Below are 26,907 nucleotides of genomic sequence, written 5' to 3'. Positions count from 1 at the left end.
CTGTCCCCTCACCCTATCAGCCTACCCATCTCCAGTGCACTGGTGTCCATCGTGCTGGGGGACAGAGGGGCAGGGGCATCTCACCAGCATCAGTGAAACACCACTTGCTTGACTGTGCTCAAGTCTGTCCAGAGGTTCCTGGAGGGAATGCCCAGAGCAATCCATCCTAAGCAGCGAACGGAAGTAGGTATGTGAATTCTCTGGGTTCTCATCATGTTGTAGAAAGAGTCCGTGATGTGTTTCACAGAGAGGCTCTGTATTAGTCTCACCTGGTTGCTGCAACAAATTTGTGTGAACTTGGTGGCTTAAAACAACAGAAATGCACTCTTTCATCACTCTGGAGGATAGAAATTTGAAATGCAGGTGTCAACATGGCCATGCTCCCTGGGAATGTACCAGGAGAGAATTCTGCCCTTGCTCTTCCAGTCTGATGTCTTCAGGTACTGCTTAGCTTGGGGCTGCTTAAATCTCATTTCTGCCTCCATTTTCACAATCCTTCACCTTCGCCTCTGTCTTGTGCTTGTCATTGAATTTAGGGTCCACCCTAATCCAGATGATCACCTCATAAAATCAAGATCCTTAAATTCATTAGATCTTCAAAGACTCCTTTTCCAAATAAATAAGGTCACATGTGCAGGTTCCTGCAGAAGGACTTGGATGTGTCTCCTCAGGACACAGCCCCTAAGACTGAAGCCCAAACTGTGGATGTCCTGATCATTGAGAAATTCCTGACTGGCTTTTCTCCTTCCCCACTCCATTGCCTTCTTTCCGGGATTGCTTTCCCCACAAACTCCCTCAACTGTAATTCTTTCTCGCAATCTGTTTTGGGGTGGGGGGAGTCAAACGAAGACAAGAAGGTAAAATAAATAACATCAAAACAAAACAAAAGCAATAAGGTGTAAGAACATAAGTGGATTTAAAATTCAAAAGAATTTTTTTACTGAATGGGGTGTTTTAAAAGTGCTAGTGTGTAGTTATTTTTAAAAAAGATTAATTTATTTATTTGAAAAGCAAAGCTAGAGAGGCAGAGGCAGAGAAAGAGAGAAAGATCTTCCATCTACCGATTCACTCCCCAGATGCCTGCAGTAACTAGAACTGGGCCCATCAGAAGCCAGGAGCCAGGAGCCAAGACCTTCTTCTTGGTTTCTCACATGGGTGCAGGGGCCCAAGGACTTCGGCCATCTTCCACTGCTTTCCCAGGCCAATGCAGAGAGCTGGATTGGAAGTGGAGCAGCCAGGTCTCTAACCAGTGCTCAAATGGGATGCCGGCACTGCAGGCGGTGGCTTCAACCACTATACCACAATGCCAGCCCCGTAGTTATTTTAAATAAGTCAAGAATGAATGTTCTGGGGTAGGTGTTGTGGTACAATGAGTTAACCTGCTCTTTGGATGCTCACATTTCATACTGGAGTGCCTGGAATTGAGTCTCATTCCCCTCTCTGCTTCCAGTCCAGCTATCTGGTAACACATCACCTGAGAGGCAGCAGGTGATACCACAGATAGGCAGGCCCTTTCCACTCACGTGTGAGATGCAGATGGGGTTCCAGTCTCCTGACCTCAGCCTGGCCCACCTCCAGCTGTTGCAGGTGTTTGGAGGAGCTATCCAGCAGATGGAAGATCTCTGGTTCTTTCTCTTTTGCTTTCAAATAGATAAATAAAACTTTTTTTGTTGTTGATAAAGAATGAATGCTCTGATCTCTACGGTAACTGCAAAAGCAAAATAAATAAATAAATAAAAGAATGTAAAAAGAGTTAATATAAGAGAAAAATAGAACAAAAGATTCTTGATTTTTCTAAAGAAGGTGAGGAATATGGAGAAAAACTGATAAAAGATGTAAAATCTTAAGGGAACTAGAACATATTCAACACAAATAGTTCACTATAAATTTCATATATAAATATATTTAATACTGGAATTAAAATATACTGTATTTGTGGTTATAAAAAAACAAATTCAAATATTTGTTACTTACTACTTACTAGAGACAAACCTTAAAAAGATATTACAAGGCTAACAGTTAAAACTAGTAGTGAGCATTTAGCCTAGAGTTAGAATCCCAATTTCAGTTTCTGTCAATATAGACTCGAGGAGGCAATGTTGATGGCTCAATTGATTGGGTTTCTGCTACCCATGTGGGATACTTGGAATGAATTCCTAGCTCCCAGTTTTGACCTCATCCATGTGCTAGAAGTCATGGACATTTGGAGTGAGCCAGTGATGAAAACTCACCCTCTCTCTCTCTCCCTCTCAAATAAATAAATAAACACTTTTTAAAAAAAATCAAAGTGTGTTAGTATAGTTATATTAAGCATTCAAAGTAAATGGTTAAACTAGAATTGTTGCTAGAAAGGAAGAGGGGTATTTCATGAATATATAATGTCATTACATCAGGAAGAAAAGCAATTCTTAATTCTCATGCATCTAGTAATATAATCCCAAAACACACAAACTCCAAATCATTAGAGCTAAAGAAAAAAGGAAATTCAGAGGGGAAAAATCTTTAACTAATCTCTTTTACTAGCTTACAGAATAAGTATGCTGAAACCATCAGCAATGATTTAGAAGATATAAATATGATTTCTAACTCTCATCTCCATTGAAATATGGAGAATATTCAGTATATTTCAACCCATTTCTGTATAAAGCATACTTTTTCTTTTCAAGATAAAATGGGTTTGTTTTTTACCAACTTTATCTCATGTTTTGCCATAAAGTGATACTTAAATATGTATAAATTAAGTAATATTATTCAAACTTGAAAATAATAGAATATCGTAAAGCACAAAACAGGATACATTTTGAAAAGACAGACAATGAAGGACAAGACATGGAGTGTAGGTAATGTTATTCTTAAAAGAAAATGTATAGAACTCAATGAACATATTAGAATAAAGGCTGAAAATCAAGAAACACTAATTTTAAGCCATATGGGAGGAAAAAACAACAGAAAGTAGAGAAAGATAAATAATTGTAGCAGAAACAGATAAAATGGAAAATAAAAGCACAATAAAGAAGTTCAAAGAAAAAAACAAGTGATTCTTTGAAAATAATAATCCTTCTTCTTCATATCTTGAAGAGTATTCTCAGGTTCCTAGATTAAAATAATTGCTAAATATTTTTCTAAAAATATCTGTGTTAATTAAATTTTGCTCAGTTTCTATTTTACCAAGCAAAGACACTGGGGAAAAGCTAGATTACCATTGTCAATTACCATCCAGTTTATTTAAAAATTATTTTATAGTACTCCAGAATAGGAAAAATATGTTCTGAAAAGAACAGCCTTTTAATGAAATTAATGAATTTATGGAGAACTTCCTATGTTACCTTTATTGCTGTTATTTCACTATAGAATAGGAAAACAAACTTTATCACAAACTCAAGAGAATTTTGCAAATAATACTCTATGGATACTTTTTTCCATCAAACACTGTTAGCTCATTAGATTACTTGTATTCTACAGTTACACAAGGAATCTCATTATTCTAAATAAAAAACAGGCACAAAATTGTAATATTGATTCTATTTTTTCCAGTTTTATAATACAATTTTGATGTATAAAATGAAATCTTAACAACTTTCGCTGCCTAGATTTTTTAGTTTTTTGGAATTGTTCTTTTAAGTTTATTTATTTTGCTTTTATTCATTTTAAAAGAGAGAGAGAGAGAGAGACAGAGTATTCCATGTGCTGGGTCACTCCTCAAATGTTCTTAACACGCCAAGGCTGCACCAGTACAAAGACAGGAACCAGAGCCTAATCCAGGTCTCCCACATGGGTGACAAGGAGCCAAGTACTTGAACCATAACCTACTTCCTCCCAAGGTGTGCATTTTCAAGAAGATGGGTTGAAAATGGAGGTAAAATTTGATACCAGGCATTGCAATATGAGATGCTGGTGTCCCAGGACATGCCTTTCACTTGATTTGTTTGTTTCATGCTCAAAACTCAAAAACACCCAAAAGTAGTTGTTCTGCTTCCTGGCTTCCAGGTGAAAACTCTTACCTCCTTACAGTTGATGCAACCATTCCTTTCCAGTGGTAGCCCTTTTCCTTCAATTGCAAAATTTCATTGCTTTCCAAAGGTAACAGAATTTGATACTACTTTCAAAATCTTTATTTCCTTTACATTTATAAATTGCATGTTTGCAGAATTAAAAACTTTATGTGTGTCTTTGTACATAAACAGTATCATATTGTGATCACTCAAGTTGAATTAGTTGAACTATCTCTTTTCTGAAATTCTTGAAGAGGTGTCAAAATGGATCATTATATGTGCTATGGCTGAAACTTTGTCCTTGAACAAACTTATGCTGAAATTGAAGCCCCAGATTCGTACCTTAGTGGTATTTACAGATAGGATCTTTGGAAGATGGTCCTCAGGTATGTATTCACGGACTACGGAAGGAATACATGCTAAGAAGAGTGGTCTGTTATAAAAGCCTGTCTGTCCATCTCTTAGGAGCCCCTCACAATGCAATGCCCTGCACAGCCTCAGAATCCTGCAGAAGCCCCACCAGCAAGAAGGGCATCCCTGGAGGCAGCTCCCTCAACCCTGGGCTTCCCACCCTTAAAAACAGCAAGAAACACATAAATTTCTTTATAAATTCTTTATAAATTACCCAGTCTTGGGTACTCTATTACAGCTTCAGAAAACAAACTAAAACAACCTGTTTGTTTCTTTTCAAGAAGTTACCTTACTAAGCAGTTACCTGAGAAATTTCATACAATTGGTGTAAACGTGTATTTTTTAATGGCTGAAACACACAATAGAGAAGACTTAAATAGTATTCCAGAATTAGGATCGGGGTCTTACCTCAAGAGAGAGGGACACCCAGAGCTGATATCCTTCTAGAAAGTACAGCCTGACTCTCTGACTGTACTGTTGAAGCAAGAGTCCTACCATCCATCTTAATCACAAAAAATGTTTTCATGATTACTCCAGTTACTTGTCATTCAACCGCCTAAGTTTAATAAACTTGCCTGAGAAATAAAGTGCTTCATTTTGTGACTCGCTATGTGGTTTAAAGTCCCTGTGGTCTCATGAGTGGTGTTTAAGCAGTCCAAATTAAAATGTAAGCACTTGAGAACTAGATTGAATTATGTATCACCAGTTTCTCTTCTTCAAAGTTTGAAACTCATGTTGTCTTTGAAATTGAGTATTAAATTGTCTCTGGTGACACTGAGCCTTTCTTATCTTTTATCAATTTATATGGGTATCCAGCAAGTTTTAAAAATATCACACTTACCAAATTCATTCTCTGAGAAGTGCCAGAGGCTTGTTCAGAATAGAAAGCAAGTTTTTCTTGTCTTTTGCTAAGTAAATGATTCCTTTAAGAGTGAGAAACACAAGAAAATTATATTGATTGGTTACCACTGCCACCTCTGATTCTGCACACAGCAATAGGATTTTTTGCATATCATCTCATTAACGCATAGCTATCCTTATGAGACTGTTGTTTTCCCAGATTTTGTAGATAAATCAGAGAACAAAGTGATATCCTTTGGATTCCCAAAGCTTAGCTTGAAATCCACATGTTTTACAAAAGCTGCCGAAGGTGGAAAGATGAAGTGGACATGCATTATGGGATACTTTGGAGCCCCATTCTGAAAAACATCTTGTCTTAGCTCCCCTATTATTGTGTTATTCAGCCTTCTCATGAACTGTCCACATCTCTGTATTCTCTGTAATCTTAAAGTTGCTTTCTTCACAAGTCGGCAAATGCTTTCTATTTATTCTGAAAGACCCAAATATTGTACATTCAAGAAGGAAGTAGGGCTGGTTGTTAAGCTCCTGGAATGCGTAGGGCCAAACAAGAGCAACATTGTCCTTGGAAGGAAGCTGAGGATCTCACCAAGTCACTGTGACAAGGCAGGCCTCCACTGTCTTCCCTTGTTTTATGTGCACCAGCTTGTTTATTCTCTCATCTTTGTGTAACAGTTTACCAGCAGTAAGTGTACTGAATGAAGATATTGCCTCTATCATCACCTAGCTAATCCTCCAGAATAACTCCCCAAATCTTTAAAGTAGAGAATATAACCATATCATGTCTAATACAAATATAATATAAAAAAAATCTCATAAGACTTCTTTCTTGATGGATTCCCTTGGTGGCCACTGATAAGCCCTTGCATTGGGTTGTTTTTGTAAATATACTACTTCATTCTGTATTCTTATTTTCCTACCATTCCAATGTTTTCTAACATCATGATGAACAATTACATTTTTCACTAGCTGTCACTTGTAGCCTCACTTCTCACAAATTACAGGTCATCTATAATTATTGTGCAGTTATCATTGCTCAGGGAGTATAATCCATACCATGAGAAATTCTAAAGGAAATTTCACATTTTTTGAGGGAAGAGAGAAGTGAATGACTTGTGTTGGAGCTCAAAGAGAGGATCTAAAAACATCCTCAGAAGCACGGATTCTCTCTTCCCTTCTCCTGTCTTCCTATCTCCTGCTCTTCATTATTCATCAAGGCAGATCATAGAAACTAGAATTCCTCTCACCAAGGCAGGCAATAGGAAACAGAACTCCTTTCCCCAAAGCCAGCCAGGAAACATAAAAACAGTATTCTAACTCCCCACCCCCAACTTCCTGTGTGCAAGTAGACTATAAAGAAATTATCTGACTAACCTTTTTTTGAGAGGGTCCTGCCCTATATCCAGAAGGAAGGCCGATTGCTCCCAGAGGAAAAGAAGCATCTGCGCAGGCATTGATGGGACTTCAATTACTACAAGATCATAGCATTTTTTGTACAATCTCATGGCTACATGGTTGTCCATGCTTCATTGAACCTAAGCATAAAGAATGGATAATTCATCATGGGCCTCTGGATCTTAAGTCTGAAGGCTTTTGTATTACCTGGAGCTATTATCAAATAAAGTTGTTATGCTTTTCCCTAGTTAACCTGTCTTTTCTTATAGGGATGTTGGACATGAACTTTTAGGATAGACAAGACCCCTACATGTGTGTCTATCATGTTTTTTATGTTGATTTGTTTTGTTTTGTTTTTTTGACAGGCAGAGTGGACAGTGAGAGAGAGAGAGACAGAGGGAAAGGTCTTCCTTTGCCATTGGTTCACCCTCCAATGGCCGCCGTGGCTGGCGCACTATGGCTGGCACTCCGCACTGAACTGAAGGCAGGAGCCAGGTGCTTCTCCTGGTCTCCCATGGGATTCAGGGCCCAAGCACTTGGGCCATCCTCCACTATACTCCCGGGCCACAGCAGAGAGCTGGCCTGGAAGAGGGGCAACTGGGACAGAATCTGGCGCCCCGACCGGGACTAGAACCTGGTGTGCCAATGCCACAGGCAGAGGATTAGCCTATTGAGCCTCGTGAGGGCTCATGGTTTTCATATTGATGTTTTATTTTTTATCCCAAATGAAGGTATCATGCATATGGCACCTCCACACTTAGGCTAATGCCTTCTACCAGTGTCTTCATTCATCCTTTCTTCCAATCTTGAATGGATGACATTTTCTTAAGCTGGTAGTTCAAAGTCTGTGCTTAGTTCTTTCAAGTGTCTATGTTTATCCACAGCATGGGTAAGGGTAGTGTTAATGCAGGAGATGCAGTCCAGGGAAGGACTATGGTTGAAGGTCTGCTTGTTCTGAGTCTATTTATCATGACAGAATGGTCATAAAGGATGAAGAAATCTTGTCTTTGGCACAGCAAGCCTATTCAAGGAGCCTGGAGCTGTGGCATGAGAGCAATAAGAGCCTTTTCAGACTGGCTGAGGCACATTGCTGCCTTACACCCAAAGGTGTGTATCCTTTTGGGAGGCAGCACAGTTCTGGAATGGGGTGGACAGATCCCCGAGCTTGGATTAAGCATCCTAGACCATGTCACTTCTAATACTGAGTGTGATTTCTAGTTATGTCCCTTGTGATGTCAATAAATGGAGTGTTGACCAAACTGGGGAAGATTGAATTACAGGACTGGGATTTTCTTGAAATTCAGCCATTCAGTGACTAAGTTTTTTTGCTTAACCGCAAATAAATTTAGGAAGACTTGGTAAAAGCTCTCTTTTTTCTTAACAATAAAAAGTCAAGAGACTTTGACATTTGGAAAGATTGCTATGTTTTAGGAGCATTATTTCTTCTTTTTCATCTCTTCTTTTTTTTTAGGGGATTTATTTACACATCATATTCTGACCTTGGCTGGAATGGATATCTAAAGTCCTGGTGAGATAATGTTTCCCAAAAGATGCCAAGTTTCAATCTAATGTTGCTGAATAGTATAGACTCCCCCCTTTAAAAAAAATAGATGAACCAGGAACTGGATTTTTGTAAACATTTAAAAATTATGTAACATGTTACATTTTCAAAAAACTGCTGAAAGCATTTTGTATTATATTTTGTCTGCCTTCCTTCATTTTTCCTTCTTCCTTCCTGCCTTCCTTCCTTCCTTCCTTCCTCCCTTCCTTCCTTCCTTCCTTTTTTCTTTTCTTTTCTTCCTTCCACCCCTTCCCCTTTCATTCTTCCTCCCCTGCCCCCATATCTCTCCCTTACTTCCCCACCACTAAATGCACACACAAGTCCTTTCAGAAGCTGGGACATTCAGTTCTACTGAGCTGTTGTTTTTTTCATTATTCATTGGGTCTCTGTATTTTTCCACGTACAAGGTACTTTCACTTTTCTAAAAATTGAGGAAAAAACGATGTTGTCAGTATCAATAAATCTGCATCCAGGGAGAGTCACTTCCTATCAAGGTTTCAAAAGTGCTTCATGGTTTTCCGATCTCCTGTCCCTGCTAATCAACGCTGATGTTTCACATACGCAGCACACAAAGCCAACTTCTAAACCAGGTCTGTGCGGTGTTCCATTTTAGGAGCAAGAAGCTGGATTATTTATTTAAAATTCCATAAAGCTCTGTTGTTATGCTACTCTCTGTCAAAGCAGAGCAGGGTTTAAGCAGGATGGGGAGAGGCTGGGCAGGAGGATGGCTGGGATCTGTGGGAAAGGGTGGAGCTATTTTATTTCCTGCTATAAATTAAAACACCAAATTTAGCCCTCCAACAGTAACATGATAACCAATTAATCCATTAATAGACAGGGATTATGAAGACTGGTTTTAGTTAGTGGAAACTAGGAATCAATTACACTTAAATACTCTTCTGGGCAATTTTTTTTTTCCTTATTTTGTAGCCAACAACAAGGTCTTGTTTAGTAATAGCATTCCTGCAAGAGTATGAATCAAAAGTGGTTAATGTTTGTAATGTTTCTTTAACTCTTAGACCAGAAGTGCTACGAATATTAATTGCCTGACATAATAGTTATGTGAAGTAATAAAAAGTAGTGATTATCCCATTTTCTACTAATTTTATTTCTCCCTGTTCAAATCTTAGTAGCATTTTATTTACATTTTTTTGTTGTTCTTGAAAGCCAATCTATGTGGTGTGACTTATTTTATCTATACAACGTGGCCATTCATTCACACAGCAGATGACACATTTGGAGTCATTCCTGCAGGCTTTTAAAGAACAATTTTAGCTCAACACACATAAATTATTGCTATCTAATAATATGTAATTTACCAAATCCTAGCTTTTAGGACACTTTAAAACCAGAGTGAAAGCTACACATATTTAGGAACAAATATATGTATACAGATGTCATAATGATAATCTCTCTACTTAATAATGATTATTTGAATTGGAATCGTCTTCTGTGTTCAGACGGCAAATGATTTGGAATCATCAGAAGTGGACTAAGAATTGCACTTGGGTAAAATGAGAAATGAAATGAAATTGCTTCTTGAATATAGAACAACTGTATTTATCTCATACCCCAATATTTGGGGAACGAAAGTAAGTCTAATACTCTTGAGACAATAGGCATGATTAAATATGATTAAGTGCGTTTTTTAGTTCTTACCCATGTGGAGCCTGATGAAGACCAGCTTCCATCGAGTTGCACTGATTTAATTTGGGCACACTGTAATTTACTGGGCAGGAGTAATTCGGTGAGGCCATCATAAGCTCATTAGAAACACACTGGGAACACTTAATGGTGGACAACCCACAGCTTTCTGCATCCATTTTAATCCTGATCCCTTCTAGCCTTGCCTGCTGCTTACTGCTCTATGCTGTTGATAGCATGGTCATTTCCAAACACACCCCAGAAAATGAGAGGTATTTTTTTTTTCAAACCAGATTTGAATCACCAAGAAACATATAAAAACAACTTTTCAGAGGTGTGAGGCACACTGCTAGGATAAAACACCTCATGCATTGCTGATCACAGTAAGATTGGTTAGCTGTTAAGGACTGTATAGTGCAATATATAGTCAAGGACTGTAAGGTATCATCAAAAACTCAAACATCCCACACAATGGAACAGAAATAATTACTCTCCCTGAGCTGTGAATGGTTCCTGCTTTAATAAAAGGTTTTTCCTGGATTAATAAAAGGTTTAATTTTAACTTCTGCAAAGAAAATGTCCGTGTTACCAAGAAGTACAATGTTCAGCTGCTTTACTCATTGTCAGGTGAAACAGGTAAGGGATTAGACCTCAGTGACTGGACTAAGTTGTGTGAAGCCTAAACAAACCTGAAGGACCCTCCCACAATGTACTTTGTTCTCTTTACCTCTAATTGATAGAACCACACCCTGATGCTTCCAAGGAAGAAAACGAGGAAGGAGGGCAAAGCAGAGAAAGATGGCTTGAAGCCTGCGTACATTGAAGCATGTGCCTCTGTTTCCACTCACTGTCTTCAAAAAAACTAAGATAAAATTCCAGTCTCAGACTTGTGTTTAAATCTTCAGTCTATGAAGAAGAATGTCCCATTCTATGAATATATGGATTCTACCAAAACCTTCTGAGCTGTGGATTTTACACATGATTTGAATATGAAAGAGAATCAATAAGAAAAATACGTAGAATGAAAGTGTATGCATCCATCAGTTAATATTCATCATATGATATTGTTCTGAAATAACTAAATAGGATGGGAATTTGATTATTCTTTTTTGTTGAGCCACAAATTTGGTACTTGCTATTTCCTTGCATCAAATGCTATAGTACCTTCAAATGCAATAAATAACATTTTTTTTTCTGAAGGAATTACAATGTGTAGAGGTCACCTGGGGAATTTGGCAGCCTGGGAAAGTCCCTAGCTAATGGCAGTGGAAACTTCCCAGTTCTGCCCAGAAAAGCAAATTACCTGGCTGGGAAAACCCATGGACTGCAAGAAAATGAAACTCAACTGTGCTATGTGTAGGCTGCCTGTTGATTGCAGCTCCTGTGTACCAAACAGTTGCTCGCTGTCCTGCCTGTTGCTCCCTTGCGTGTATTCAACAAATCTCTCTACTCATTCTATTCTACTGCTGTGGTGAATTCTTTCCCCAGCCATGGTGCCAACCCCCTTCAGTTGCTTCCCTGACACAATTTTTTTATAGGTATGATACAGACACAATACTACGGAATAGCTGGAAAATAACTCCATGCTGTATCATATAAAGCCCCTGGATATTGGACTCAGCTAGTCCTGGGGCTTGGATTTTGGACAAGGCACTTACTGGACCAGTAAAATGAAGGTCATGACACCTGGCAGGCCAGTTTTGACATTGAGAGACTATGGATCATGTTCATAAAGTACTTGGTCTAACCTTAGGCATATAGTAAGTGCTCATTAAATTACTATAGGGGAGGAAAAGGTCATTGTGCCTCTACCTGACATAGTTCTTGGGTAGGATGGACTTCCATAAAAACAGGCATTAATAATAGAAAAAATAAACATGTTTAATAACATATTCACCTCCTGTTTACATGGGAGATCTTAGAGAAATGACAAGTGGCTTTGAAACAGCTGAAACAAAGAGAGAAGGTAGAATCAAGAAAAACCAGTTCAGCTCAGCCTTCTCCACTGAAGAGTCTAGAGATTTAGTCATCCTTCTTTTCCCAGGGCAAAGAGGGACTCCTCCTTACAAATGTGTTTGTCTACACTGTCAGAGTGGGAAATGAATGACCCACAAACCATCCAAGGCCCACAAAATCATTTGATCTGACCATGCCAAAGCAACCATGGACGGGACTCAAAATTTAGTAAATCTATAGCAGGATAATTTTTAAGTTGATAATTTTTATAGCCTATAAATTATGTTATAAATATCCAAGTGGCTCTAGGCAGTAAAAGAGTTCCCCATCATTAGTCCAGCCAGTTTTCTGAAATAATTCTTAATACATGATCCTTCAAAAAAGATTAAAAGAACTCTACATGTACAATGAGTAAAAATGAGTAAAAAATGAGTAGTAATAAATTGATTTTTAAAGATTTATTTATTAATTTGAAGGGCAGAATGAGAAAGACAGTGACACACACACACACACACAGAATGAGAGAGAGAGAAAGAGATCTCCCAACCACTATTTCACTCCCCAAATGTACATGATAATATGATCTGGGGCCAGGTCGAAGCCAGGAGGAGTGAACTCCATCCTGGTCTCCCATAAGACTGGCAGGGTCCCAAGTACATTGGCAATCATCGCCTCCTTTCCCAAGCACATTAGCAGGAAACTGGATTGGAATTTTAGAAGTGGGGACTTGAACTGGCAATCTTGACATTGGCTGCCAGCATTGCAACTGGCACCATGCTGGCCCATATACAAAATTACTTTACAGATTTAGTTTTGTAACATAAACTTCTTATGAAATACAAACACAGGAACAATGAGGATCTTTAGTGAATAAAATAATTTTAAGACTGGAAGGATGCTGGCACCACCGCTCTTTAGGCTAATCCTCCGCCTTCGGTGCCAGCACCCTGGGTTCTAGTCCCGGTCGGGGCACCGGATCCTGTCCTGGTTTCTCCTCTTCCAGTCCAGCTCTCTGCTATGGCCCAGGAAAGCAGTGGAGGATGGCCCAAGTGCTTGGGCCCTGCACCTGCATGCGAGACCAGGATAAGCACCTGGCTCCTGGCTTCAGATCAGTGCTGTGCGCTGTCCACAACGCATGGGCCGCAGTGGCCATTGGGGGATGAACCAATGGAAAAGGAAGACCTTTCTCTCTGTCTCTCATTGTCCACTCTGCCTGTCCAAAAAAAAAAAAAAAAAAAAAAGGAAGCAGAGGGTCAGGGATTTGAACCAGGTATTCGGATATGCGATGTGCACATCCTAAGCAGCAGCTTAACCCACTCACTGCACCAAAAAAAAAAAAAAAAAAAAAAAAAAAAAGACTGTCAGGAGCAATAGTGAAATCTTGTATTTGTTTTAGCATAGAAGAGTTATTTTGTACTTCCATTTTGGTTGTACAGAACATAAAACATATGAATTGGTAGTCATGAATGATTACAGCTTATAATTTCATGGTTTAGGTAATTTAACTGATGTGGAAGCTTAAAGAAATCATGGTAGATCTGTTTATTTTTCTCCTAAGTCTCACATTTCTTCTGTTTTATGGTGGTAATCAACTGAATCCCTTAGGCAGTTTCAAACTGTATTTTTTTCTTAATCAGGCAAAAACCATTATAATTTGCAAACATATCATCTTTTTTCTTTTTCTGACTCAAGTATCTTTATTCTTCTTTCAAATATTTTGTTGCAATAGATAGTCAGCCATAAAGGGGAGGGGACAATAGCAGTAGGAATCCTTGGGAAAGTTCCAAAACCACCCATGGACCACCCTTGGAATAGTATTGCCCACATGGTGCTTAACCTGCTGGGATTTTTAGTAGGCTACATTTTGCTTAAGGAGGGAGAGAGCTGAGGGGAAATCCCAGCCACAACGCTGGCATAGTAAGAGCAACATTATCCATTATATGACCATCCTGGCCTGGCTCCAGTGAGCAGTGCCACCATTGGATAGAATTCCTATTGGTTTCTGGGCCCTGCAAGGTTATAGGAGGGAGTGATATAATTACAGAGCCCAACCCCTAACTCCACCCTAAACACCCCCTCTAATTCATGAATATGTAAGCCAACCACCCATAGAAATTGAAAACCCCATTACTTCCCGTGCCCCTCTAGTCTTGGGGAAGTCCTTTCTGTGTTCCTCAGAGTGTGCTTAATAAACTGTGCTTTGCTGAGAACGTCCTGTGTCCTTTGGCTAAAATCTGTTACTCGAGAAGTCAAGAACTGCAAGAACCAAGGAAAGCCTAACCTCTAGTTTCACCTTTTAACACTTTTCATTCGGAACCATTTTGGTCTCTCCCTCATCCTCAGCCATTACCCTCTCCAACCCCACGCCTCCAAAACCCCAACTGTGACAGGTAATATTCTTAAGGAGAAACAAAGTCAGTAAAATAATCTGCCTCTCTTATCTGATGCCTGGAATATCTCTCGCCTGACTCCTGGAATGTCCCTTCTGAATATTCATTACGTCTTGAGGAAGTCTAGTTGTGTTCCACAAACTACTTCTTTCTACAAAAACAAACAAACAAACAAACCAAAAAAAACCGTTTTCTCCCATCCTCCTAGTGTGAGGAGAGGATCCATCGATCTTCTGGCTGCCCAAGACTATCCGTCTGTGTGTGAAATCTCTGTATAATTACACCCTCCGTAACCCTGGATTTGCTAGTCTCCCACTTAGGTCTCATGGCCCTGTCTGCCTTTGGCAAGCAGTTCACATCTATCAGGTTTTCCTTAACTAGAAAACATTTTCTTGATCTAAAATATTATTACACATTATTTTTGTTATTTTGTTATAGTTTCTGAACTGAAAACATCATTAATCTTTAACAAGCTAGATCTGAGGACTTTCAAGAAAAGCTTCGTATGTCATTCCTTTTCCAGTTGCTAATGCATCAAGGTCCCACAAAATAGTAAGCCTGTATAAAAACATCACAATAGGTGTTCTTGTCTTGACTAAATTAGCAGCTTGCACTTCCTAGTAGCTGACTCATATAACATTTTTGCAATTTACGTTGTACAAATTTAATGATCTCCTTCTTGATAATTTAGCTTTTACAGCATTTATAATCACTAAATTATTTGAATACCATCAAACTTAAACTTCAATCATGCTTTTAAACTAACACGAAACTAATCAGTCATTACAGTCAGAAGTTGAAAATTTTACTTTCATGTACACTAGACACATTACAAAATGAAGCTATTGCTAGGCAAGAACCATAGAAGTTTTCTTGCAAAATCTGCTACAGAATGCATGCTGGAGTTGGCTTTGTTTTATTGCAATAAGACATCAAGCAAAAAATAAATAAGATCACAATATATTTGCCTATGAATGATTTTGTGTAAAAATAAATTTTTTTTTTGTATTGTCACTGTGGCCAATACTAATGATCAGATGATATCAAAGCTTTGTTTGTCATCTCTTCTTGAAACTAGTCCAGTTGACAAGGTCGTTCTTCAATTATTTTGCATTTCCTGGTTTTAAGAAGAAATGCATATCTGGTTTTAAGGGTATTTTACCTCACAGAGCATAAATGGAAGTAGCATTTTAAAAATATTTGCTTGCCGGCACCGTGGCTCAACAGGCTAATCCTCCACCTTGCGGTGCCGGCACACCGGGTTCTAGTCCCGGTCGGGGCGCCGGATTCTGTCCTGGTTGACCCTCTTCCAGGCCAGCTTTCTGCTGTGGCCTGGGAGTGCAGTGGAGGATGGCCCAAATCCTTGGGTCCTGCACCCCATGGGAGACCAGGATAAGCACCTGGCTCCTGCCATCGGATCAGCGCGGTGCACCGGCTGCAGCACACTGGCCGCGACAGCCATTGGAGGGTGAACCAATGGCAAAGGAAGACCTTTTTCTCTGTCTCTCTCTCTCTCTCTCACTATCCACTCTGCCTGTCAAAAAGGAAAAAAAAAATATTTGCTTATTTCGAAAAGAGAGAGATCCCTCATTTACTTTTCATTCTTTTTTTTTAATATTTATTTTATTTATTTGAAAGAGTTACAGAGAGAGGTAGAGACAGACAGAGAAAGAGAGAGAGACAGACAGACAGAGAGAGAGGTCTTCCATTCTGCTGGTTCACTCCCCAGATGGCCTCAATGACCGGAGCTGTGCCGATCCGAAGCCAGGAGCCAGGAGCTTCCTCAGGGTCTCCCATGTGGGTGCAGGTGCCAAAGCACCATTGGTTCACCCCTCAAGTGGCCGCTGCAGCCGGCGAGCTATGCTGATCCAAAGCCAGGAGCCAGGTGCTTCTCTGGGTCTCCCATGCGGGTGCAGGGCCCAAGGACCTGGGCCATCCTCCACTGCACTCCCGGGCCACAGCAGAGAGCTGGCCTGCAAGAGGAGCAACCGGGACAGAATCTGGCGCTCCGACCAGGACTAGAACCTGGTGTGCCGGCGCTAGTTTTGATGAATGAATGGAGAATTGTGGAAATGCGTGATTGGACACAGGGGATATCATCCAATGGTAATAAACCGGTGACAGATCAGAATTCTTTGTCCCTGTGGGTCTACTCAGACAAGGATGCTCCTTGCTTTTGGATGTGGAGCCTGCATGTCTCACATTCAGGTCATATGTTGAGCTCTAGGGGAAGGTCAGAACATCCTTCCTGAGTGTTATAAATCATTTCATTGGTAGAAGTGGGAAAGTTGAGAGGACATTCCTGCTTCTACCGTTTTCACAAAAGCAAAGGTATCATATTTTGAAATAGCATGTCCTGAATCTCATCATCATTTGTCTTACTCTTCCTTAGGTCAGATACATGTTTTCCTTCTTTGATCCTCTTGACAAATATTTATGCCAGTGAGATCTCTCTCTCTCTCTCTTTCTCTCTCTCTCTATTTCCATCCCCCCAGCCCCTTCCTTCTCCTTCCCTGGCAAATAAATAAATAAATGAATATTTTTTTAAATATTAAAAATAAATATTGGGGTTGGCGCTGTGTCATAGCAGGTAAAGCCACCACGTGCAGGGTCAGCATCCCATATAGTCACCAGTTAAGAGTCCTGGCTGCTCTACTTCTGATCCAGCTCCCTGCTATTGTCTGAGAAAGCAATGGAACTGGCTCAAGTGCTTCTGCACCTGCACCCGCATGGGAGACCCTGAGGAAGCTCCTGGCTCCTGGCTTCGGATCGGCACAGCTCCGGTCATTGAGGCCATCTGGGGAGTGAACCAGCAGAATGGAAGACCTCTCTCTCTGTCTGTCTGTCTCTCTCTCTTTCTCTGTCTGTCTCTACCTCTCTCTGTAACTCTTTCAAATAAATAAAATAAATATTTTTAAAAAAAGAATGAAAAGTAAATGAGAGTTCTCTCTCTTTTTCAAATAAGCAAAAATAAATTTTTAAAATGCTACTCCAGGCTCCTGGCTTCCGATTGGCTCAGTTCCAGCAGTTGCGGCATTTGGGGAGTGAACCAGTGGATGACAGACTCTCTCTCTCTCTCTCTCGCTCTTGCTCTCTTGCTCTCTTGCTCTCTCCTCTCTCTGACTCTGCCTCTGTGTAACTCTGCCTTTCCAATAAATAGGTAATTAAAAAATAAATGTAAAGGTATGCCTTTCTAAGTGCCACGTTATGGGCTTATTTATATCTTTATGACAATCAGAGGGAGGTATACACTTTGATGGGGTGTCTGTCTATCTGGGTCCCCTGACACCTTTTCCCCTCTAATAACATTGCTGTGGGAAAATGTGATTTTTGTGCCATATTGTTTACAAATAAACTTTCTGAGCCAGAAATACTGTAACATTTCAGGAAATATTACAAAATCCTTCAGGTTTGAAGGATATTAATTACAGGTTAGTATCAATAAAAAAAAAAACTGTGTAGTTACCATGTTTCCTATAGTCAACAGGTAAATGCAGTAATTATGATATAAAATTAACAAGGTTTTAAAACAGCTGGAGGTTTTTGTTGCCCTGAAGCAGGATACATTTGGGGAAAAGTCACCTTTTCTGGGGGGATACTGGGTAGGAGTGCGGCTGTTCTTCCTGTTGCTGCTGCTTGCCAAGCCACACAGGGCTGTACAGCTACCACTTCAGCCTGACGTGGGGCATGTGTGTGGGGCACAGAATGTCAACCATGTACACTGGTACTGCTGAGCCTTTATCAAAAGAGCAATGAAATTGTTTGTGGCTAATATTGCCTGGCTTCAACTTAGGCTTGAACATAATTTCAATCTGTTAATTAGATAACAGGTGTCATTACTCTGGCTTATTTGTGAAAAAAAAAAAAAAAAGAAAAGAAAAGAAATGGTAAGGTGAAGATAGGCTCCAAAACCGTCTGCTGGGGACTCTCAATGCACCTGATGTTGAAATAAAACCTCTGAATGTAATGATGAAAGGAAAGGAAATAAGAGTTCACACATTTATTTCCTAGTTAACAATTATTTTTATGAAAGGAAAGTAGTTCTCTTCTCTTAAGTAATAACTGAAAAGATCAAGTAAAGTAATACAAGGAAAAATGTGAAATCCCTGAAGTGTTGAAAACGTTAATTTTTGCACTTTTAAATGCAGCCTTAATAATTTATAAATTATTGTTTTTAATCAATATAAACAGTAATAATACCATTAACAACACATACAATACATTCTGTCTCATGAAAGAAAAATAGTGGCTCAGCATCTTCTTTGCCTTGCCAAAGTGACATTGTAACTTAAGCTCATTATATTATTCACTTTCATAAACCATCATTTTGTAGATCTGATTTAGAACTCTAATTTTAAATGTGATATATAATATTAATATTAAATAATATTTAATATTTAAATATTTTAAATTAATATTTAATGTGATATATATTTATATTTAATCTCAAATTCTCAACTTGCTCTATGGACTTCAGTTTTTCCTGTCTCCATACCTTGAGAGTGGGAAGGAACTGCTAGTAAACTCAGCTATGCCCCCCTTCCAAACCTGAATGATCAATGTATTCCCATGTTTTTTCCAGGTAGGAAGTGATATCGAAGTGCTTTAAAATTATTTTTAGCAGAATGATAATTAATCTCTGCACATAGAATTGTATTGAGAAGATTTTTTCCATATATGTACAGTCTGTAAATTTCCATAGTTTAGGTTTTTTGTAATTTTCTAAAATAGGAACGTACTCTTTATTATGTGAATTTTCTGATTTTTGGCTACTCTATAAATTTAGCCCCAATTATATTCTGAGTTCTGAATAAACAATATAGGAGACTAATTCAATACTGTTTGTTTAATAGTATTTCCTGATGTATTTACTAATTCCAATGAATTTTTTTTATCTCTCATTTTTATTTCATATCAACATGCATTCATTCACATTCAGACCCAATATAATCTATAAAGGTCGTGTCCATAAAGACTCTTACGGTGAACTCCATATATGACATATTTCAACAAATATTTCACACCAGAAATGAATCATAAGCATGTAAAATTTTTGTGAACTGGGCTGTAAAAGATCAGAAGCAATACACTCTATCCAAGTTGACAGCTGATATCTGATCTGAAAATAGTGTATTTTCCTTCAAATGTCGGTATCCTGTCACTTTGCATTGCATTGATATAAACAGTTATACAAGAGGAAAATTACTGTGAAAAATAAAATCCTTCTTTTATAAATATAATAACTAAAACCAAAATAAAACAAACAAAAATCAAAGCTGCTCCTGTGTTTTTAATATCTGAAACTCTACCTCACTCTGTGAGTGCGATAATCTGGTTGTAAAATGTTGTATTAGTCTCCTATTGCTTCTCTAACAAATTGCCACAAATTTAGTCATTTGAAACAACACAGACTTATTTTATTGGCTTGGAGGTCAGAAGTCGAAAATGGGTCTCCCTGGGTTAAGATTAAGGTGTTGCCAAGAGTCCCTTTCCGGAGGTCCTAGGTGAATTCAATTTCTGACATACAGCTCCTAAAACTCTTGGGATATAACTGTGAAGCATGCTTTTGGCATTGCCTGAGGTTCTCTCTGTAGCTGAAGGATGGAAGCCAGGCACCAGAAAAATCTAACCTTGATTAAGAGGGTTGGAACTTTTAGCCCCTTCCTCACTCTCACCTTTGAGGAAGGTGGAGGCAAAGAGATTGAGTTCGGTCATCGACAGTCAATGATTCAATTGTGTCTAAGTGATGAATCTCCAAAAAGCCCCCAAATGGTGGAGTTCACCAAGCTTCTGATATAGTGAACACGGAGAGGTGCTGGAAGGAATGTGTCTCTAGAGAGATATGGGAAACCCATGAATCCCCTCTCTCCCACTTTCATTTGGCTGCTTTTTTTTTTTTTTTTTTTTTTTTTTATTTGACAGAGTTATAGATAGTGAGAGAGAGACAAAGTGAAAGGTCTTCCTTCTGTTGGTTCACTCCTCAAATGGCCACTATGGCCAGCACTGTGCTGATCTGAAGCCAGGAGCCGGGTGCTTCTTCCTGGTCTCCCATGCGGGGGCAGGGCACAAGCACTTGGGCCATCCTCCACTGCCCTCCCGGGGCCACATCAGAGAGCTGGACTGGAAGAGGAGCAACCCGGACTAGAACCCGGCGCCACAGGTGGAGGATTAACCAAGTGAGCCATGGCACCAGCCCCTTGGCTGCCCTTAAGTAGCATCCTTTGTCATAAAATACTTTCTTGAGTTTTGTGACACCTTCTAGAGAATTACTGAACCTGAAGAGGTTATGCGGACAACTGAATTTATATTCGGGCCACACCATTTGCCACTGGTCTCTGAAGAAAGATGGTCTTCAGGAATTGAGCGTCACCCCTGGTGGCACACACTAACTTTGGGAGTTGCATCAGACTTGAGTTGTGTTGTTGACCTGTCAATTGACCCATGGTGTCAATTGAAATTGGAGGTTTGATATTGGAGGAAGGAAGCAAAAATCATTCATGAATCCATTTTCTTTCCTTGACTTTCCAGTCTCCAGAGGTCTCCTACTTTTGTTGGTTCATGGTCCCTTTCATCTTCCAGGCCAGCAACAGCTGGGTAAATTGGCCCTACATCCTATCCTACAGACTGACTATGTTACCCTCTTCCACATTTAAAGGTCCTTTGTGATTATCTTGGGCTCACTGAATAGTCCAGAGAAATCTTATCTTAAATTCAGCTGATCAACAATCCTACTTTCATCTAGAGTTTTAATTTTCTTTTGCTATATAAGGTAACATATTCACAGATTTGGGGGAATTAGAATATGTATATCTGGAGGAACCAGCATTCTAGCAATCACAAATGGTGAAAGAAGGAAATATATTCTTTCACTGGAGAAATAGCTTTGTAATCTAAAAAATGTATTGTGTTACATAAATGCCAAGAAGTTGTCCCAATTATTTAGTGATGGTGGAATTTTGCTATAGCAAATGAGCATATTTATCTATGAAAAGAGAGGATATTAGCTACAACCCCAGAAGATTTGGCTTCTAGTGCTTATTCTGCTCTGCCCTTGTGACCTAGGGTAAATCTTGTCAACACTACTGAGTTTCCTCCTTGACAGGAGTGATTGTACTAGTAATAATTCAAACAGTTGTTGAGAGAATGAGGTGAAATGATGTATGTGAAAATACACTGGAAATTATATAGTGTTATTCCAACATTGTGTTATATAAATATGCCATTTGCTTGAGCTTAGCAAATTTGTAAAACAAGACTTTATATATTATAATACATTGCTCTAATGCTGTTTCAACTGCAGTACTGGTTAAAGTGAGGACATGCTTCTTGAATCAAAATTTTCCTCAACACCTGCCCTATATACCTTGCTCTCTCCCACCTGCTACCCTCATAGAGACCTCATACTCCAATCAAGTTTGAAAAAAAAAATACAACCAAAGAAAGAATAGTCTGGAAAAAAACAGGGGGATAAAATATGGAAAAGTTCATGGGGTTACTATTTTGTTATTTTCCATTGGAAGAAAAAATGATGAGAACTTAGCAATTGCCTTCAAGAATGTGAAGACTTATAGCACAACGAATGGTGCTAAAATAAGAAACAAGCTTAGGCTAAGAGACTTAGTTTAGGCCTCAGAAAAAAAAATATTAAAGTCAATAATGGTTAAAGTAGGATGGTTTTGTATTTCCTGCTTTAGGGAGTTTTTGAAGAAACAAAAGTGAAAGTATCTTTATCTTCTGTAAAGGGCATTAAGTATCTCTGATTTCATTTTAAAGGCAATAAAGTGGCTCCTTACAAAAGTCACATTTCTAGTACCAAAATATGTTTTCACTTTCAGATTGATTTTGGCTATTCTTGGAATATCATTTGTCCAAGTAAATTTTGGGACCTACACTTTGTCAACTTCCTGGGTAAACCATGCTTTGATTCAAGATAGAATCACTTTGATGGGACATGTTGTTCTTCTTGTTTGTCATAAAATATGGTATAGTACCCCAAAATATATGTAAACTGTGTATGGAATTTTTAATTGGTACACAGAGTGAAAATCCAGGTAAAGAAAAATAAATGCACTCCACATCAAGAGGTTGTCATTATCTTAACTTCTGTCACAATAAATTCTTTGCTTTTTTTATAGCTTTAGCATCAATAGAATTTAGATTTACCTGCTTTGGAATTATCTAATAAGAGAACAATATAGGCGCTGGTGCTGTGGTATAGTGAATAAAACCACTTCCTGCAACAATGATACCCTTTATGGGCACTTGTTCGAGTCCTGATAGCTCCAATTCCAATCCAGTTTCCAGCTAATGCACCTGGGGAAGCAGTAGAAGATGACCCAAGTGCTTGGGCCCCTGTACCCATGTAGGAGATCTTGAAGTTGCTCCTGGTTCCTGGCCTTGGCTTGGCCCAGACCTGGCCACTGAGGCCAGCTGGGGAATGAACCAGAAGATGGAAGATCTCTCTTTCTGCGTCTTTCCCTCCCTCTGTAACACCAATTTCCAGATAAATAAATAAATCTTTAAAAAATGAGAGAATCATGTAGTCTTGTACATCATATAACCTTGTTTACTTACAAAGATTTTTGTTTGTGAGATTCATGTATGATAAGTATTCATGAAACTTGTATCTTAATTTGCCGCTTACTTCATTTTACCCATCACTGTGGTTCCTTTTGTGTGTCAACTTGGCTAGCCTGTAGGAGCTGATTATTTCATCAAATACTAACCTAGAGGTTACTCTGAAGGTATTTGGTAGACATGGCTAATATTCATGGATAGTTGACCTTAAATATGTAAGGAGATTATCTTTGATAATGTGAGTAACCCATTTCAATAAGATCTCAAATCCATCTCTTCTTGATTTTCTTTTTCTGGGGCTCCCTGACTAATAATGCAAGACAGTTATATGAGCAATGTGGTAATGTACTTTTGTACTATGGAGCACAGTGCAAGTTTCCCTAAGGAGACTTTTTGGGCATGCATTTTAAAAAATTTATTAGGGGCACACACTGTTTTCAAAAATGTTGCACCAATGTGCATTGTCCTTGACAGTGTATGACAGCTCTGATTGTTCCACATCCTTATCAATATTTGGTATTACCAGATATTCCCTCTTTAGCTTGATGAATATGCAGTATCTCATTATTATTTTAATTTGCATTTCTCTGAAAAGCAATAACATTGAACCACTTTGCATATCCTCACTGGTCATTTGAATAGCCAGTAAAAATAATAAATAGTATCATTTTTATGATAGTCTCTTTTTTAAAAAAAAATTGAGTTGTCTATTTTTTTTAAAGAGTTCCATGTGTGGATTTTAACCCCTAATTTCAAATGTCTCCACACTCTGCAGCTTGCTTTTGCACTGCTTTCTTGTATTTGATTAAAGAATTTTATCAACACAAATTTATCAATTTTCCTTTATGGTGACTGCCATTTTTATCCTCTTTAGGAAGTCACTTCTTACTGTAAGATCTGGGATATAGAATTCTATCATATAGTCTAGAATTTTATAACTACTTTCTCACAATGAAGTTTTAATCCATCTGGAATTGTATTTTATTTGTATGTTATCAAATATGGCACCAATTCCATTTTGTGTCAAATACTGCTCCATTGTCCAAGACCATTTGTTGGAATGACCATATTCTCCATGCTTCTGTGTCATTATCAAAGTTCTGTGTGTATGCATATATATCTATTTCTTGATTCTATTATGATTCTGGAGTCCAATTGTTATCCCTGCATCAATTCCATAACTAAATGACTAGAACTTTATAATATATCAGGGTATTTTGAGATCAAGTCCTCCCAACTTGATTTCCTTCACAAGTGATTTGGTTACCACTTTTTAATATTTATTTAAAAATTATTATGTCCAAGTTATACAAGAAAAGTAAAAAAGACAGTATTGAACATGCAAATATATTTGAGAAAATTGATGTCTTCATAATATTTCAGTCTTATATATGGCAGCCTTCTTCATTTATTTGTTTTTAAGTGATTTAAGTGAAATTTTCTACTTTCTTGACAGAGTTCACATCTTTTGTTAGATTTATTCTTATGATATTTATAATTTTGATACTATTATAAATGATATTGTTTTATTTTATTTTCAAGGCATAAATTATTGTATAGAGAAGTAAAATTGAATTCTTCACTATCTCATTAGTTGTAATACTACATTATCTTTGAGTTGTTGCCTCCTTTCTTTTTATTTATCTTATTTTATTTGAAAGGCAAAGTTATACAGAGAGAGGAAGGGGCACACAAAGAGATCTTCCATCTACTGGTTCTTTCCCCCAAATGGCTGCAATGGCTGGGGCAGGGCCAAATTGAAGCAGGGGCCTGGATCTGCATACGAGTCTCCTGTGTGCAGCATGGGTTTGAGTACTTGGGCCATATTCTTCTGCTTTCCCAGGAACAAAAGCAGGGGACTGTATCAGAAGTGGGGCATACAGGACTTGAACTATGAGATGCCTGCATCATAGCTGGGAGTCTTTACCTGCTGTGCCAAGCCCTGCTTCTTTTCGAAGATTCTGAGATAGTAGCCAAAAATCCTACAAATACAATCATTAATTTTATAAATCTTCTTTTAATTCCATCAAAATTGTCAGGTCCAAATAAATTTACATTTATTATACAGATTTTAGTGACTTATTGACATCTGTTCATTTTTATCTTGAGACATTTTAGTTTCAGCTTGTAGTCGCCCAGTATTTACTATTTAAATAATCAAACTCGACTTTATGATTTTCTAATAATTTTTTAACCATGGCATATTCTTCTCCTTCTGAATAACAAGCATGAATTGTTCATCAGCCTCTCATTCTTCTATATTAGGATAACAAATTGCATATTAGTAAAACAATAAATCGTGATGGGAGAATAAATAAATGTCTAAGTTTCATAACTTCCTAATGATTTCACATAATCGAGTTGATATGTCTTGTCCCTCCTCATGCATGAGAACAGTGAATCAAGATTAAAAAGTAGATACACTCGTGAATTTAACCATCAAAAGACTGAACATATTTTCCATTTTTATTCAGTCATTTTTTCCAGAATTTCTAAGGAGTTCGGGAAATAAGAATTAAGAAGACTGTTGCACACTCTTGAAGAGTAGATCACAAAGAGATGTTATTCATGCTAGCTAGCAAATCCATTCTTTATCAGTTAGAGCAGTGATCTTCTTTGGTCCTGTGTTGCTTTATTATATCATTTGCTAGTGAGCAGTCTGGTAGTAGAAGTGTCAAGCTCTATAATTTCAAGGCCATGTAACTTTCTTTTTTTTTAATTTATTCTTTTATTTTTTTTTTTTTTTGACAGGCAGAGCGGATAGTGAGAGAGACAGAGAGAAAGGTCTTCCTTTTTGCCATTGGTTCACCCTCCAATGGCCACTGCGGCCGGCGCATCTCGCCGATCCAAAGCCAGGAGCCAGGTGCTTCTCCTGGTCTCCCATGCGGGTGCAGGGCCCAAGCACTTGGGCCATCCTCCACTGCCTTCCCGGGCCATAGCAGAGAGCTGGCCTGGAAGAGGGGCAACCGGGATAGAATCCGGCGCCCCGACCAGGACTAGAACCCGGTGTGCCGGTGCCGCAAGGCGGAGGATTAGCCTGTTAAGCCACGGCGCCGGCCTTCTTTTATTTTTTGACAGGCAGAGTGGACAGTGAGAGAGAGAGAGAGAGAGAGAGAGAGAGAGAAAGATCTTCCTTTTGCCGTTGGTTCACCCTCCAATGGCCGCCGCAGCCAGTGCGCTGCAGCCGGCACATCGCGCTGATCAGAAGCCAGGAGCCAGGCGCTTCTCCTGGTCTCCCATGCGGGTGCAGGGCCCAAGGACATTGGGCCATCCTCCACTACACTCCTGTGTCATAGTAAAGAGCTAGCCTGAAAGAGAGGCAACCGGGACAGAATCCAGCGCCCCGACCAGGACTAGAACCCGGAGTGCCGGCGCTGCAGGAGGAGGATTAGCCTATTGAGCCACAGCTCCGACAACCATGTAATTTTCAATTAATCTCAACTTGCCTACATTAGAATGATACATTTTGTTATTGGGATGACTTTTGAAAGCTACAATTGGGCATTGCTCGGAAATCAATTATTTGAATGCAACAAATTCAGTCATTAAAGGGAAGTTTTGTGACCCAAAAATGGCCAATTGAAAATCACCTGCAGATCTCTCTCATTGGGTTCAGCTCTAACATTGGGAATTTGTTCAGAAAGCTACCGTTATGTAACAATCTTCCAGCGGCAGTCAAGCTACATTATCTCATCTGGAACTCAGCCTCTACTCACTTCACTGGTTCGAATTACTTCACATGATCAGGTTCTACTTGTGTTGGGAAATTCAGTCCTTGTTTGAATGTGGGCAAGGGTTCATCTTCTCTCCCACCTGCTACCATTATCCCAGAGCCACAGGGCATCAATCCTGCCCAGATGGGTCCCTAAACTAAGGGAATTGTGTTGCCAAAACTCTGGAACAGCTTGGCTAAATCTTGAAGGACTATGATTTGACCCCTCATCTTTATTTTTTCATTTTACTTAAAAAAATTTTACACTTTATTTAAAAACCTGCTTAAAATAAAAGACTGAATAGTATTGTTCTCTCTCTTTATCATTCTGTTGCCACTGGAAAATATTATTTAGATACTTCAAAAATCTTCTGAAAATCTAATATTAGTTAATATTAAATATCAGTTAAA

The sequence above is a fragment of the Lepus europaeus genome, chromosome 4 (assembly GCF_033115175.1).
Source record: "Lepus europaeus isolate LE1 chromosome 4, mLepTim1.pri, whole genome shotgun sequence".
NCBI classification, from domain to species: Eukaryota; Metazoa; Chordata; class Mammalia; order Lagomorpha; family Leporidae; genus Lepus; species Lepus europaeus.
The sequence above is the reverse complement of the archived record's forward strand: the minus strand, read 5'-3'. Positions refer to the sequence as shown.